Genomic DNA, 11,594 nt, shown 5'->3' with positions numbered 1-11,594 from the left:
GTAGAGGGGGAGGAGCACCTCCCTCCACCTGGCTGGCGACGCTCTGCCTAATGCAGCCCAGCATACCATTGGCTCTCCTGGCTACCAGGGCACATTGCTGGCTCATGGTCGACTTGTTGTCCACCAGGACTCCCAGCTCCCTTCTCTGAGGAGCTGCTTTCCAGCAGGTCAGCCCCCAGTTTGTACTGGTGCATGGGGTTATTTCTCCCTAGGGGAGGAGTCAGTCAGAAGACGGAGGTATATCAGCAAGGCCCAAGCCCTCTTAACTGTGCACTGATGTTGACCTTAAAACTGAAAGAAAATGCTTTAAAAATCAACATTGGCATTTCACTTCTGACTCTTTAGTGAATAATATATGAGATGGAATAAGTTCAAGAAGGGAAGACAAAGGACATGATACACATGCCCAGAAAAGGAAAGAGGATGGGAAGAGAAATGTAAGGGTAGAAACAGGAATGGTTCCAAAGGGATCGTTAATTAATATGGAACAAATCTTGATAACAATTAATAGCTTATGTCCTAACTAAAGGCCATCTCTTGCCCATAATCGCCATGAAGTCTCCTCTTCAGTCTCTTGGAGAAGCAGCATAGCTGCAGGGTGAAACCTATCCCATACTTAAAGATTGCAGCTAAAAGTGAAGTCCCGCCACTGTGTCCCACTTCCACACCTCAGATTCACAGACGTTTAATCCAGGAACACAAAGGTGCTGAATGGAGCATGGAACCCACTTATGGGCAATACCATGTAGTCCCTGGAGATAAGAAACCAAGGAGAAAAATTCTGTAGCTGGCCAAGTTATGGTGGGACACCAGACTTCTGGTGAGAGTACCAACAACACCAGAAACAGTCTGAGGGCCCTGAGATTAAGAAATGTATGACATGGCACATCCACGGAGCTCCACTAGCGAGCGCTGCTCATAAAGTTGGCTCTGAGCTCCTCTTCTACCCACCTAGGCCATGGAGCCAGCTGCCCTAGGCAGCTACCCCATGCCACATACTGCAGCCAGCTGACCCCCACCAGCTGCACCCCACCAGAAGCCCCAGCCAGCTGCTCCCAGGCACCCGCACCCTGCTGGCTGCCCCCGCCGCGGGCCCCGGCGGTGCCCTGGGCCTGGGGGCCAGGCACGGCTTGGGGACGGGCAGGGCCGCAGCTGCCTTCTGGGAGCTGTAGTTCAGGCATTTCCGTGGGAAAAAAGCTCCATTTTCCTGTGCCGGAGCCCTCCGCTTTCCTCAAAATGCGATCCCTCCAGCAGGTAGGAAGGGTCGGAGTGTCACGGGAGCTGTTTCACTGGGGACTCCCCGTTAGAGGGCACCCGTGTCCCAGCACGAAGCGGGCGGCAGCGAGAGAGGCCCCGGGGGGCTGCGCGCCCCGAGCCCGCGGCCCGGCGCTGCGCTCCCGCCTCCGCGTCCCCGGCTGCGCGCCCCGGCTCTCGGCCGCCTCAAAAGCCGGGGGAAGGCACGGTGGCGGGGAGGGCACGGTGGCAGGGAAGAGCTCAGCTGGTGCCTGCTGGCAAAGGCATGCGGTGTGTTTTGGGGATGGCAGGGTTGAACTTGGTAGTCGTGGAACGTTTTGCCATGGTTATGTTTGCAAAATTACATAACATTATATGAAATAAATATATATAATAAAATTATATTAAAAACTTTGTTTTGTGAAGGAAACTATACTGTGCATATGTGCATAAGATACAGATAACGTCATTTTTCCATTTGTATACCTAACTACTGTTTTCCTTCCTTTTAAATGCTGGAATTCTGCAAACAATGTGGTTGTTGCTTAGCGATCAGGACACTTTTCTGGAAATAAAGTTTCTTAGTTTTCCAATTCCCAAGAGCATTTTTTCCCGCCAGCTCTCTTTTATTTGTCTTTTTTTTTTTCTTTTGTGCAAAGAAGGAAATTAAACAGAACACAAGGTAGGCTGCGTTACCCACTCAAATGCAGCAAGGCTGTAACAGTAGGGAACCAGTATATATGTGCCTACATTGTGGGAAGAATTTCTTTCGAAGAGTTATTGCCAGTGAGGTGTTGTCACATCGCAGTGTAAGAGAAGATGCTGGAAAGCACCAAAGTGATGAGGATGAATTGCATCACAGCAGTGCCTTACCTTAGTGTCTTTTCTAAATCAGAAGAGTTCATCATTGATAGCACGATGCATAGACGCAATATGCGACTCTGGTATGCTTACTTGAGTCACTACAAATATTTGTTTTTGGCCAACGCATGGTAAAATCTATCACTTGTGTCTCTCTCTTTGCCTCAATGAAAGAGATTAGGTTATAGTTTCCATGTAATAGCAATATCCAAATACCTTGTTATGCCTGCGCCTGAGGACTCCTGTTGTATAAGCTGATGTCTCTATGAGACTGCAGTGTTATAACGTGCTTTCAGTCAGAGTGTGAGGGACAACACAGTCAGTGATAAGGTGGAGATGTGACAATATCTGCTAAAAGCGAAGCGTCTTTGACATTGGTTTTGTTTAAATTCTCAAATGCAATTCTGTTTAGAAGATATTTTCCGAGCAATGGCTAGCTGTCAAAGGAAAAATTTAACACTAGCCCCTGCCGAAGCCTGCAGAATTGTTCTTTTGTTTGTAAATAGGTGCGTGTGCCTGTGCCCGTGAAGGAGCTGGAAGGGGAGCTGTTTGGGAATTAGGCTTGTTGTTGAGAACACAGTGAAGCCTTAATGATAAAGAGTTGCTGATTTCTTCAAGGATCTTTTTGTCTCTCTCAGGAGTGATGGGATTGTACTTATCCTTGGGAAAGCAACATCTGTAACCTATGAGGCTGTCAGAGACATTCCTCTACTGAACACCTAACAAGAGGTGCACCATTTTGGGTCCTGGGTAATTCCTATGACGTGCTGAGCAACCTTCATGAAGGGAAGCGTATGGTTTTGTTGCTGGAAGACTAAATACAGACAGGTTGTCAGGTGGACATGAGGCTCAGTCTGTGGGCAAAGATCAGCTTACCAGAGCGTTGCATGTCTGAGAGCGCAAAGAGCTATGCCATGTATAGGGGGAGATAAAACACCCTCTGTAAGCGACACCGATGCCATAGTTTTGGTATAACTGCATCCATCGTGGGTGTCCCTGCTAGCACAGTGCATATCCTGCTGTGCCTGAGAAATCAGTTGCGTGGCTATGACAGACTGGCACATCTAGTGGAGAGCTAAAGTGGGGTAATAGGAAAGGTTGCCTCCCTCATCTCTGCTCCTCCTCACTTCCGGAGGATACCAGAATAGCACATTGATGAACCTCACATTAACAACTCCTTGAGTTGTAGCCCAGGCCCGATTAAATCAATTAAATGGTAAACTGAGGTGGGTGCTTCATTTGTGATTCTTCAGCTATCTCAGCCGTGGGGCAGCCCTTGCTGAGAGAATGGTGAAACTGGGAGGTGTGGTTTATAGCCTTCTCAGTGGTTCAGTCTCCTTTACCAACAAATGCCAGGCTGCAGGTATTGTTTGGGTGGGTTTGAGAGATTAAGCTAGGAGGAACCATTCTGTGTGGTTCTGGTTTGGTTTGGGTTCAGAGAAAGTCTTTCCTTAGGTCCAAGCACAGACTAGATGGCTTGCTTGATTATTCTTTTCATTAAGGCAGCTACTGTGTGTTGTGTGTCTATACTGTTGAAAAGGAAAGCAGGACTCTACCTTTCTAGAATCACAGCATCATAGAAAGATTTATATGAGAAGGGACTTCCTGAGGCCTCCACTCCAAACCCCTGCTTGGAGCTGGCTTAACTCCTGAGCTAGATCAGTTGCTGAGGGCCTTGTCCAAGCTAGTCCTGAACATCCCCAATGGTGGAGATTCCCCAGCCTCTCTGTGGTAGAGAGGCACCTCTGCCAATGTTGAACCAGCCTCAGGGAGGAGGTTTTTCCTTTATCTAGTCAGAATTTCCCTTCTTGCAAGTTTTGTAACCTTTCAGTGTGCACCTCTGAGAAGAGCTTTGCCCTGACTTCTCTATAAATCCCAAATAAATAGCTGAAAACAGCAATTAGAACCCCTCCACCGCTGTCTTACTGGCCCTCTGCTGTACTCTGTCCAGTTTATCAGTATCTCTCTTGTACTGTATTTATGTTAAAAGGATATATCACAGCGGAGGCCTCTTGTTTCTCAAGTTAATGTTTATTGTGTAGTAGAATCAGAGAATAATACAGCTGGAGAGATCCTAAGGGATTGTGTGGCCCATCCTTCTGCTCCAGGGGGGAGGATCAACTCTACCTGAGCATTCCTGATATGTATGAGCTGAGCCTCCTAGCTGACTCACAGACTCCCCGAGTCATTTATCCAGCCTGAAAAAAATATAGCTAATAATACTCTTCATTTAGCCAAGCTCTTCAATCTGTTGATTTCAAAGGTGTCTTCATTTTATTAGCTGTGCTTGACAGCCAGTCTAGCTATGGTCTCTCTGTACTGGAACACCTGACTGTGTTTCATATGTGTGTTTTCCACTCCTGCTAACCACCCTGAATTAGAGTAAAGTGTGACTTTGCCTAACATCAGTTTGGGTATGAGGATTTCTGAGTGGGGAATGGGGAATTGTCTGTCACCTTTAGGAAGGCTGACAGCACCCATCGCAACCCTCCTCACATTCTTCTGAGGGGTTCCTTGTCATTCCCGATCGTGTTGTCATTAAGCATGCTGCCAATAGCTTATCCTTAGCCAACCACAAGCCCAGAAAAAGTTGTGGCCAGCTGCACTTGTCTTCTGTTGCTTGTCATTTTTCTTTCCTCTGGCCAAAAGACACAGCCTTGCTAGAGGAGATAGTACTTTTCCTCCACAAGTAAGCCCACCGAAGGCAGGATTACACAAATGCAAATTGTTGCCTTACCCCTGCTCCTCCTTCTCTTTTGAACCACGTCTGATGTCTTTTCATAAGCTAAGATCGCAGGCTTTGCAGAAAATAGGCCACCTTTGGTTTGTTTGTTGAAATTGTGCTAAACCTAATGGGATTGTGATCCAGTACTCTGCCAGTTATGATATGTAAATAATAGATTACACTGCATATGTTAATTTAAATTTAAAACCTGTTTAAGTGAAAATTTTGAACTCAAGCACTAACCTAGTAATAGAAGATGTTGACATGAAAACCATTTCGTTCTTTACTTTCTGGTTAAATAGATTAGGGGGTCACCAGGAAGCCTGAAATGTTGCTGATGTAGAAGACCCTGAGATTATTTACAATGAATGTGGAGAGACTGGAGTTGTACCAGTCGCTGTAGCTTTCATGCTTTCATGCAGGCTTTTCGCCAAACCACAAAAGATTAGTTTAGTGATTTGGATATTTTGTTCAGCATCCAGGAAACAGGGATTTTGAAGAGATTTTCCTTCTTTCTTGAATCATCAGTTTGGCCTCTGAGGATCACACTCATTATGAGCTCAGGAGGCAAGACTGCAAAAGGTAACAGCTTGAAACAGCACTGACAGCTATGAACATTACTACCTCAACAACAATAGTATATTTTTCTTATTTTCCAGGGACTTGACTTCGTGACACACTTTGTAAAGCAGTTATACTTACATCTGTGTTAGGGATCAGGAGTGTGTTCTCTTCAACATAATACCTCTGTAAAATAATCAAGTAAGTTTGTTGTAATCAAGTTGTAAGTTTGGAAAGGTCACATTTTAAATGTTTCAGACTGGCTGACCAAAATCAGGGGACATTTCTGAAAGGTTAGCCGTAACTTTTTCAATCCTGCATTGCACATTTAAAACAGAAAGTAGTAGCAAACAGCAGCACCCCAAGACGAGTGCTGAGAGGGTGGGGGCTCTCCGCAGTGGTCCCTAGAAGAAGGGAAGGAGAAGGAGAGTAGCTAAGAGCAGGAATGAAGACTGGAGTGGAGACGTGAGGCGTGTTTATATTGTGTAATGGGGTTCTATGTGCCAGCTGAGCTGGCTTTGGACCTAGAGGCACATAAGAGCGATGCTGTGTCCAGGATAAATAGGCAGGGCCTTCAACGGTACAGTACCAGTAGGAAGAGGGTGTGAAACAAAAGAATTGGGAGCCATGAGCTTGCAGGGATGTTGCAGAGACATTGTTATGAATGTTTTTTCAGTGTTCACATGTAGTGGTGATTAGCAATACAGAAAAACTGATGAGGAAATTAATACATCTGTATTCAGTGCTGAGTTTGGATGCTGCACAGTAAATAACGCTTGGAGCCATGTAACTGACAATGAGGATAGAAAGAATTATTGAATAAATGCCCATTGGAGGAGCACCATCCAGCCTGCGCCTGGAAAGGGGCGGTAGGTCCTGCTGAATAAACTGTATGTGATTATATATTTAAAGGCTATCCGAATGCGGATACCCAGTGGAACTAAACCAGCGACCAAGGGGAATATAAGGACTTGCCCATTTGCACGCATAGCCTGTCGCATTTAAACATGCAGGCACACAAGCCTGTGGGTTGCATAGTGCATCTTTTCTTTTTTGCTTATATGACCAGCCTTATTCTCTGAAGCTAAAACAACCGATAACGGCAATATTTGCTCGCTCTTAACGCATCTCCCTGGCGCACGCTTGCCAACTCTAGCGTACCGTGCTCCCAGAGCCGTCAGTGGTGCTAGCAGTATTTGGGTTAGACCCTTCACTGACAACAGATAACAAAATAAACGAGCGCCCACACCCCCCCCTTCCTGGGGTCTCTGGTACTTGACTACAACTTTTTCAAAATGGCCATATCTGTCCTCCACGAGATCAAACTTTGCGAGCGACGCGCCGAAAGGCGTGCTGGCTGCTGCTTCGTAACCGAGAGGCACACGCAGATGAGGGAAGATTTTTCAAATTTGTAACGTTCTGGATGCATTTATGCTCCTTGTCGTAACAAAGTGGTCTGGACCTTAGTGAATCATTTCTCCGGGTGCTCAGCCGGAACGTGGCATTTCTCGAGCCTGCAAAACGCTCAAGCCGGGATTACATGGAGGCTAGACCCAGCTCTGCGCAGCAGGCTCCCCGCGCGCCGAGCTGGCCGCTCCCTCTCTTTCGTGTGATAAAGCCGGGGCTACGCTAGACTGTCAGCCCCGTGTTGCGTTTTCCGCCCGCTCCCGCCGCGGGCTGGCCGTGGGACGCTTCGCCGCCCTTTCCGAGGGCGCCGGGCGGCCCGGCCGCCCCCCGCTCGCCGCCGGGCCCGCGGCCGGCCCGGCCGTTCGCCTCTGCCTTTGTGCCGTTGCTTGGCAACGGGGAGGGGGGGATGGGCCGGCCTCCGGCGGGGAGGGGGGGGCGGTTGAAGCGCGCGCGGCTTGTGTAATCCTTCAGGCAGGCTCTGCATGCTGATGAGAGCCAGCCCGGCGAAAACGAAGGCCAGGCATGGAGCTCTGCCGGCCGCACGCCCCGCCGGGGGGTGGGGTGGGGAGGGGAGGGAAGCTAGGCTGCGGATCGGGAGCAGGGCGGTGCGCGGGCTGCGCGCGGGCTCCCGTCCGCGGCAGGCGGATCCAGGCCGCCTCTTGGCTGGCTTCTCCTGCCGGACTCGGTGGCTCCCGGGTCTGCCGTGCCAGAAACGCTCCCGGCTCTGCCGTTCCTTTGGGGGGGGGGGGCGCGGAGAGGCGGGACCGCGGGAGGAAAGGCCCGGGCAGCAGTGGGGCCGAGCCGCGGGGGCGGGCGCCGAGGGGTGCTGCTGCCGCCGCCCGCGGGAGGGGGCGAGACCCGGGCAGAGCTGTGGCTATTGACTGCGTTCTCCCCGCGCCGCTTCCAGCTCTGGGGCCTGCCTTGGGGTCTTTATTTATTTAATTTTGCGGTATTGTTCCTTCTGAGAAGCGGTTCTCAGCCGGGGCCCCTCAGTACCTCTCCGCCCGTGTGTCCCCGGGGCCGGACCCGGCCTCCCGCTCCCCTTCCCGCGGCGCTGCGGCCCGGCCCCGGCCCGCTCGGCTCCCCCCCGGCCTGGGTGGGGGCAGAGCCACGTTTCGGCGGCGGGGCGGGCCGGGGGAGGCTGCGGAGGGGGCGGGCGGCGGGGGAGGGGGGCTCGTTCTGGGCTCTTCGGAAATGGGAGGTGGCTAAGAGAGGCCGCGGTTTGCGCGATGGGAGGGCGGCGGGGCAGCGCCGGCCGCGCCTGAGAGCGGGGCGCGCCGCGGGGCGACGGGGGAAGGGGGCGCCAGACCCGCGGGGGGGCCCTGCTCTCCGCCGCGCTCCCCCCCCCGCCCGCCCGCCCGCCCGCGCCCATCCCCGGAGCCGCTGCCCCTGCGACCGATTTGTTATTCCGGAGGCACGAGAGAAACCGAGGGAGCGCGGAAAAGGAGGAGGGAGGAAAGAGGAGGAAAAAAAAAGGAGGGGGGGCAGCATTTAAATCCCTTCCCCCGCTCCTCGCCTCCTCCATTCCTCCCTTCATTCGACCTCCCCTCCGGAGCCGCCGGTGAGTCCCTCGCCCGCTCGCAGCCCTTCCCGCCCTGCTTGTCATCTTCGCCCACTCGCTGCATTCCTCCGCGGGTGTTTTTGCCTGTCTGTCTGTCGGCCCCGGGAATCGGGGAGGGGGCGAGGCGGCGGGAGGGGAAGGGGATAAGTTGGGGGGTGGAGGGGGGGAGAGAAAAGCAAAAGTTGTGGGGGCGGGAAGGGGGGTGAGGAGGGGATGGCGGTTAACCCCTGCGGGGCTGGGGAACGGCGCCCCGCGGTGCCTGCCGCGCTGTGGGCGCTGCGGGTCACGGAGGGGGCCGTGGGGCATTCGCGCGTGTGCGCGGGGGGGGGGCGGCGGTGGAGGGGGCCTCACCCCTCGCTGCCTGCAGCCCCCGATCCCGGCCGTGGCCGGGAGCAGCTCGAGCGGCGCTGAAAACGCTCGTAAATCGGGGGCGGGGGACGCTGCTCGCTTCCCCCCCCTCCTCCCCCCGCACCTTTTCCCCGCGTTTGTTTTCCTTGGAGCACATTCCCTCCGGGAAGCGGGGCGGGCGGGCACGGGCCGCGCGGCGGCTCGGCGCCCGCCCGCACCGCGCCAGCCGCGGGGGTCCCGGGGCGGGGACGCCCCCCGCCGCGTGCCCGGCATGACGTCACCGCCCGGGGGCCGCGTGCCCCCTACCCTGCCCTGCAGCGGGAACTCCGACCGGGACCCGGACCGGGGCGGGTGCCCCGGGGGCGCCGGCGGCCCCGCGGTGCCGGAGTTTAGAGTCGGCGGCCCGGCGCCACGCAGAAAATGAAATAAAACAATGCTGGAAACGAATCAGGCAGCACACTGCCTTCTGGGGGAGCTTCGGTTCCTTCCAGCCCCTGCAAATCGCAGTGGCGTTCCCTGCTGCTGGAGAGCCTCTCATTGTCCCTTCTTTCCCAGGTGCCGCTGGGGAGGAGGCAGAAATAACGTTTGGAAATAATGTTGCCGTCGGGGGTGCTGAGTAGTGTTTACTCGGCCTCCCTCTCCTTGGCGTGTGCCCATAGGATTAATTCCCGACGACTCATGCCATCCTCAGCCCGGGGACCCATTGCCCTTCTCCTGTGCCACTCGCAGGGAAAAACACTCAGTTGCTCCTTGGGGATCAGACAAGCCTCCTGGAATTGGGTGACCTCAGGATGGCTTTTGTGCTCCCTTTGAACTGGCTGAGATCCCTCTGGGGTGCTGAGTTGGTTGTTTCTTTGCTATTTGGGTAGCTGGGGCACCTGTATTTCCCATGCTGTCCTCCTGGCTGTGCCATTGAGCCAGCAGTTGGTTTGCCCCGCTGCCTTCTGCAGGTTGCTGGTTTGTGGCTGCTTTTTGGTGGTTGCCCGGTGAATTACCAGTTGTATTCTGCCAAGCGGCTGCTGTACTGTTGAAGTGGCAGCCATTTGGTCACTGTGGCGTTACTTTATGCATTGCCTTTACTTGCCGTTGACTTCTGTTTGGCTTACTTGTTGTGGCAGCTATTGTATGCTAGCATCGACAGAGCTGCTTTTGGAACGGGCAGTGTCTTTATTTGCATGCGTCTCAGTGCTGTGGCTGTCTTGACTTCTGCAGTGAGTTACTTAGTTGCCAGGATGGTTACTGTAGGAATTTCTCTTGCTTTTTGTTTGTGCAGTCTCTTTTGAAGCTGTTTTGGTTCTTTTGGAACAGCACGTCCTTATCAAGCTAGCCATTCAAATCTATTTGCATTATCTCTCCTGGGTTATTGTTCTGGAAAGATTGCATGGCAACCTCTATTCTTTCTAGTATTGACAAAGTGGGGAGAAAATAGTGGGCCATCATCTTAAGTGTGTGTAGCAGGAGAGGAAGGGAGAAAGAGTTAGATGTTTGTTTTTTGTGCTCACATGGATGGTGGAACATGGTTATGTGTCCTTCACTTAACGCCTAAAGCTTCAGAGTTCACTCCTTATGACTTCCTGGAAGAACTGATGTATTGATGTGAATTAGCCAAATCCTTGCCTGCCTGCCTCAGTTTCACAACCCACAGTTGTTTGAGTTGAAAGCTAGACCCTCCTTCCTTGTACACCTAAATATGTTGGGCATCACTGTTATGCTGCACGCGTGTCCCTCAGGGAGCGGCATTTAAGTGGGGAGGATGACCCTCCAAGATCATTACCCAGGGATGGGGCACTTGTCAATGTGAATGGTCAGATTGTTTGTTGGAATGAATTTCATCCTTCTTTCCCTGTTCCTTGGCCAAGTTGTTATTTTTGCGTTTGTTATTGGCGACTGCACAACCAATCATACGCATGTGTTTTTCCAACTTTTTGGATGATCTAGTCTTTCAAACCGGGAGGATCCTTTTCTGGTTGTGATTCATGATGGAGCTTTTCAAGTGTGGCCATGAACCATGGCCTTGGAACATGCAGTGCCTTGGTTCTTCTTGGAAACAATAAAACCCATTCAGATATCTGAAGAGTAAATGTGCAGTGTATCTTAATGAAGAAGATTAACAGGTTTAACTTGCTGCGATGGCTTCCCTTTACATCTCTTCGTATGAATTTCCATCCTCCCCCAGATTTTGTACCCCTTGGGTACCTTGGAAAGGTTATTGCCTTCTCGCCTTTATGTTTGCTTATACAGGGAATTACAATCGAGCTTCTTGTAGGCAGACTTGTATTCCAAAATAATACTGTACATGCAAGGAACTATGACTCTACAGTACAGCAGTAGTAGTATACTAAAAGCAACCTGCTCTGTATTCTTCCTCAAGTAGGGGAGCCCTTATTCGTAGGTGAAGTGAATTGGGCAGGTTTTGCTCTTCCCAAAATTCAGCCTCTGCCCTTCCTTATGTGCTTTCCTGATTCCTCCTTGAGCTCCCAGACGTTCATCAGAATTTTCCTGGAGGGCAGAGGTGGATACAGAGTTCCAGGGGAGCACAGGGATCGCTGTGGGATCCAGAACTGTACAGAGGAGGATTATTTCCTTGCCAGGTCTGAGATGTAATACCTTTGCAAATGCACTCTATGGTATTGGTCTGAGCATTTATTCAGGTTTGTCCCTTTTCAAATATCTGCTTGTATGTTTTCCCCTGTTTCCCCAGTTTTTTTTTTTTTTCTTTTTCCTCTTTGGATGTCTCCCCTTTTCAGGTGTTTCTCCAGAGAATCTGGTTCCCTCTTCTATGCGGGCTGTATCTGCCCCAGTTCTTTTTTTTCTCTCTCCTGTTTGGACAAATAAACTGCTTCCTTGCCTCTTGTGGATTTTTGACCCCTTTCTTCCTCCGTTATGAGATGCTCTGGA

The 11,594-nt window shown here is 51.7% G+C and overlaps 1 protein-coding gene across 4 annotated transcripts in view; it reads left to right on the top strand.

Annotated features, from left to right (window-relative positions):
* Positions 1–1,185: 1,185 nt before the first annotated feature.
* ATN1 (atrophin 1) overlaps positions 1,186–11,594 on the top strand; it is a 32,642-nt gene continuing 22,233 nt past the window's right edge. For 2 of the 4 annotated variants that reach the window (XR_011143439.1, XR_011143438.1), the window contains exon 1: positions 8,093–8,348. The gene's annotated coding sequence lies outside the window, so the exon portion shown is untranslated. Of the gene's footprint in view, positions 1,255–8,076; positions 8,349–11,594 lie in introns of those variants that run through there. The other 2 variants (XM_068956877.1, XM_068956882.1) reach the window with 2 other exon arrangements.

This window comes from Struthio camelus, chromosome 1, assembly GCF_040807025.1.
Source record: "Struthio camelus isolate bStrCam1 chromosome 1, bStrCam1.hap1, whole genome shotgun sequence".
NCBI lineage: Eukaryota > Metazoa > Chordata > Aves > Struthioniformes > Struthionidae > Struthio > Struthio camelus.
The sequence above is the reverse complement of the archived record's forward strand: the minus strand, read 5'-3'. Positions and strand labels throughout refer to the sequence as shown.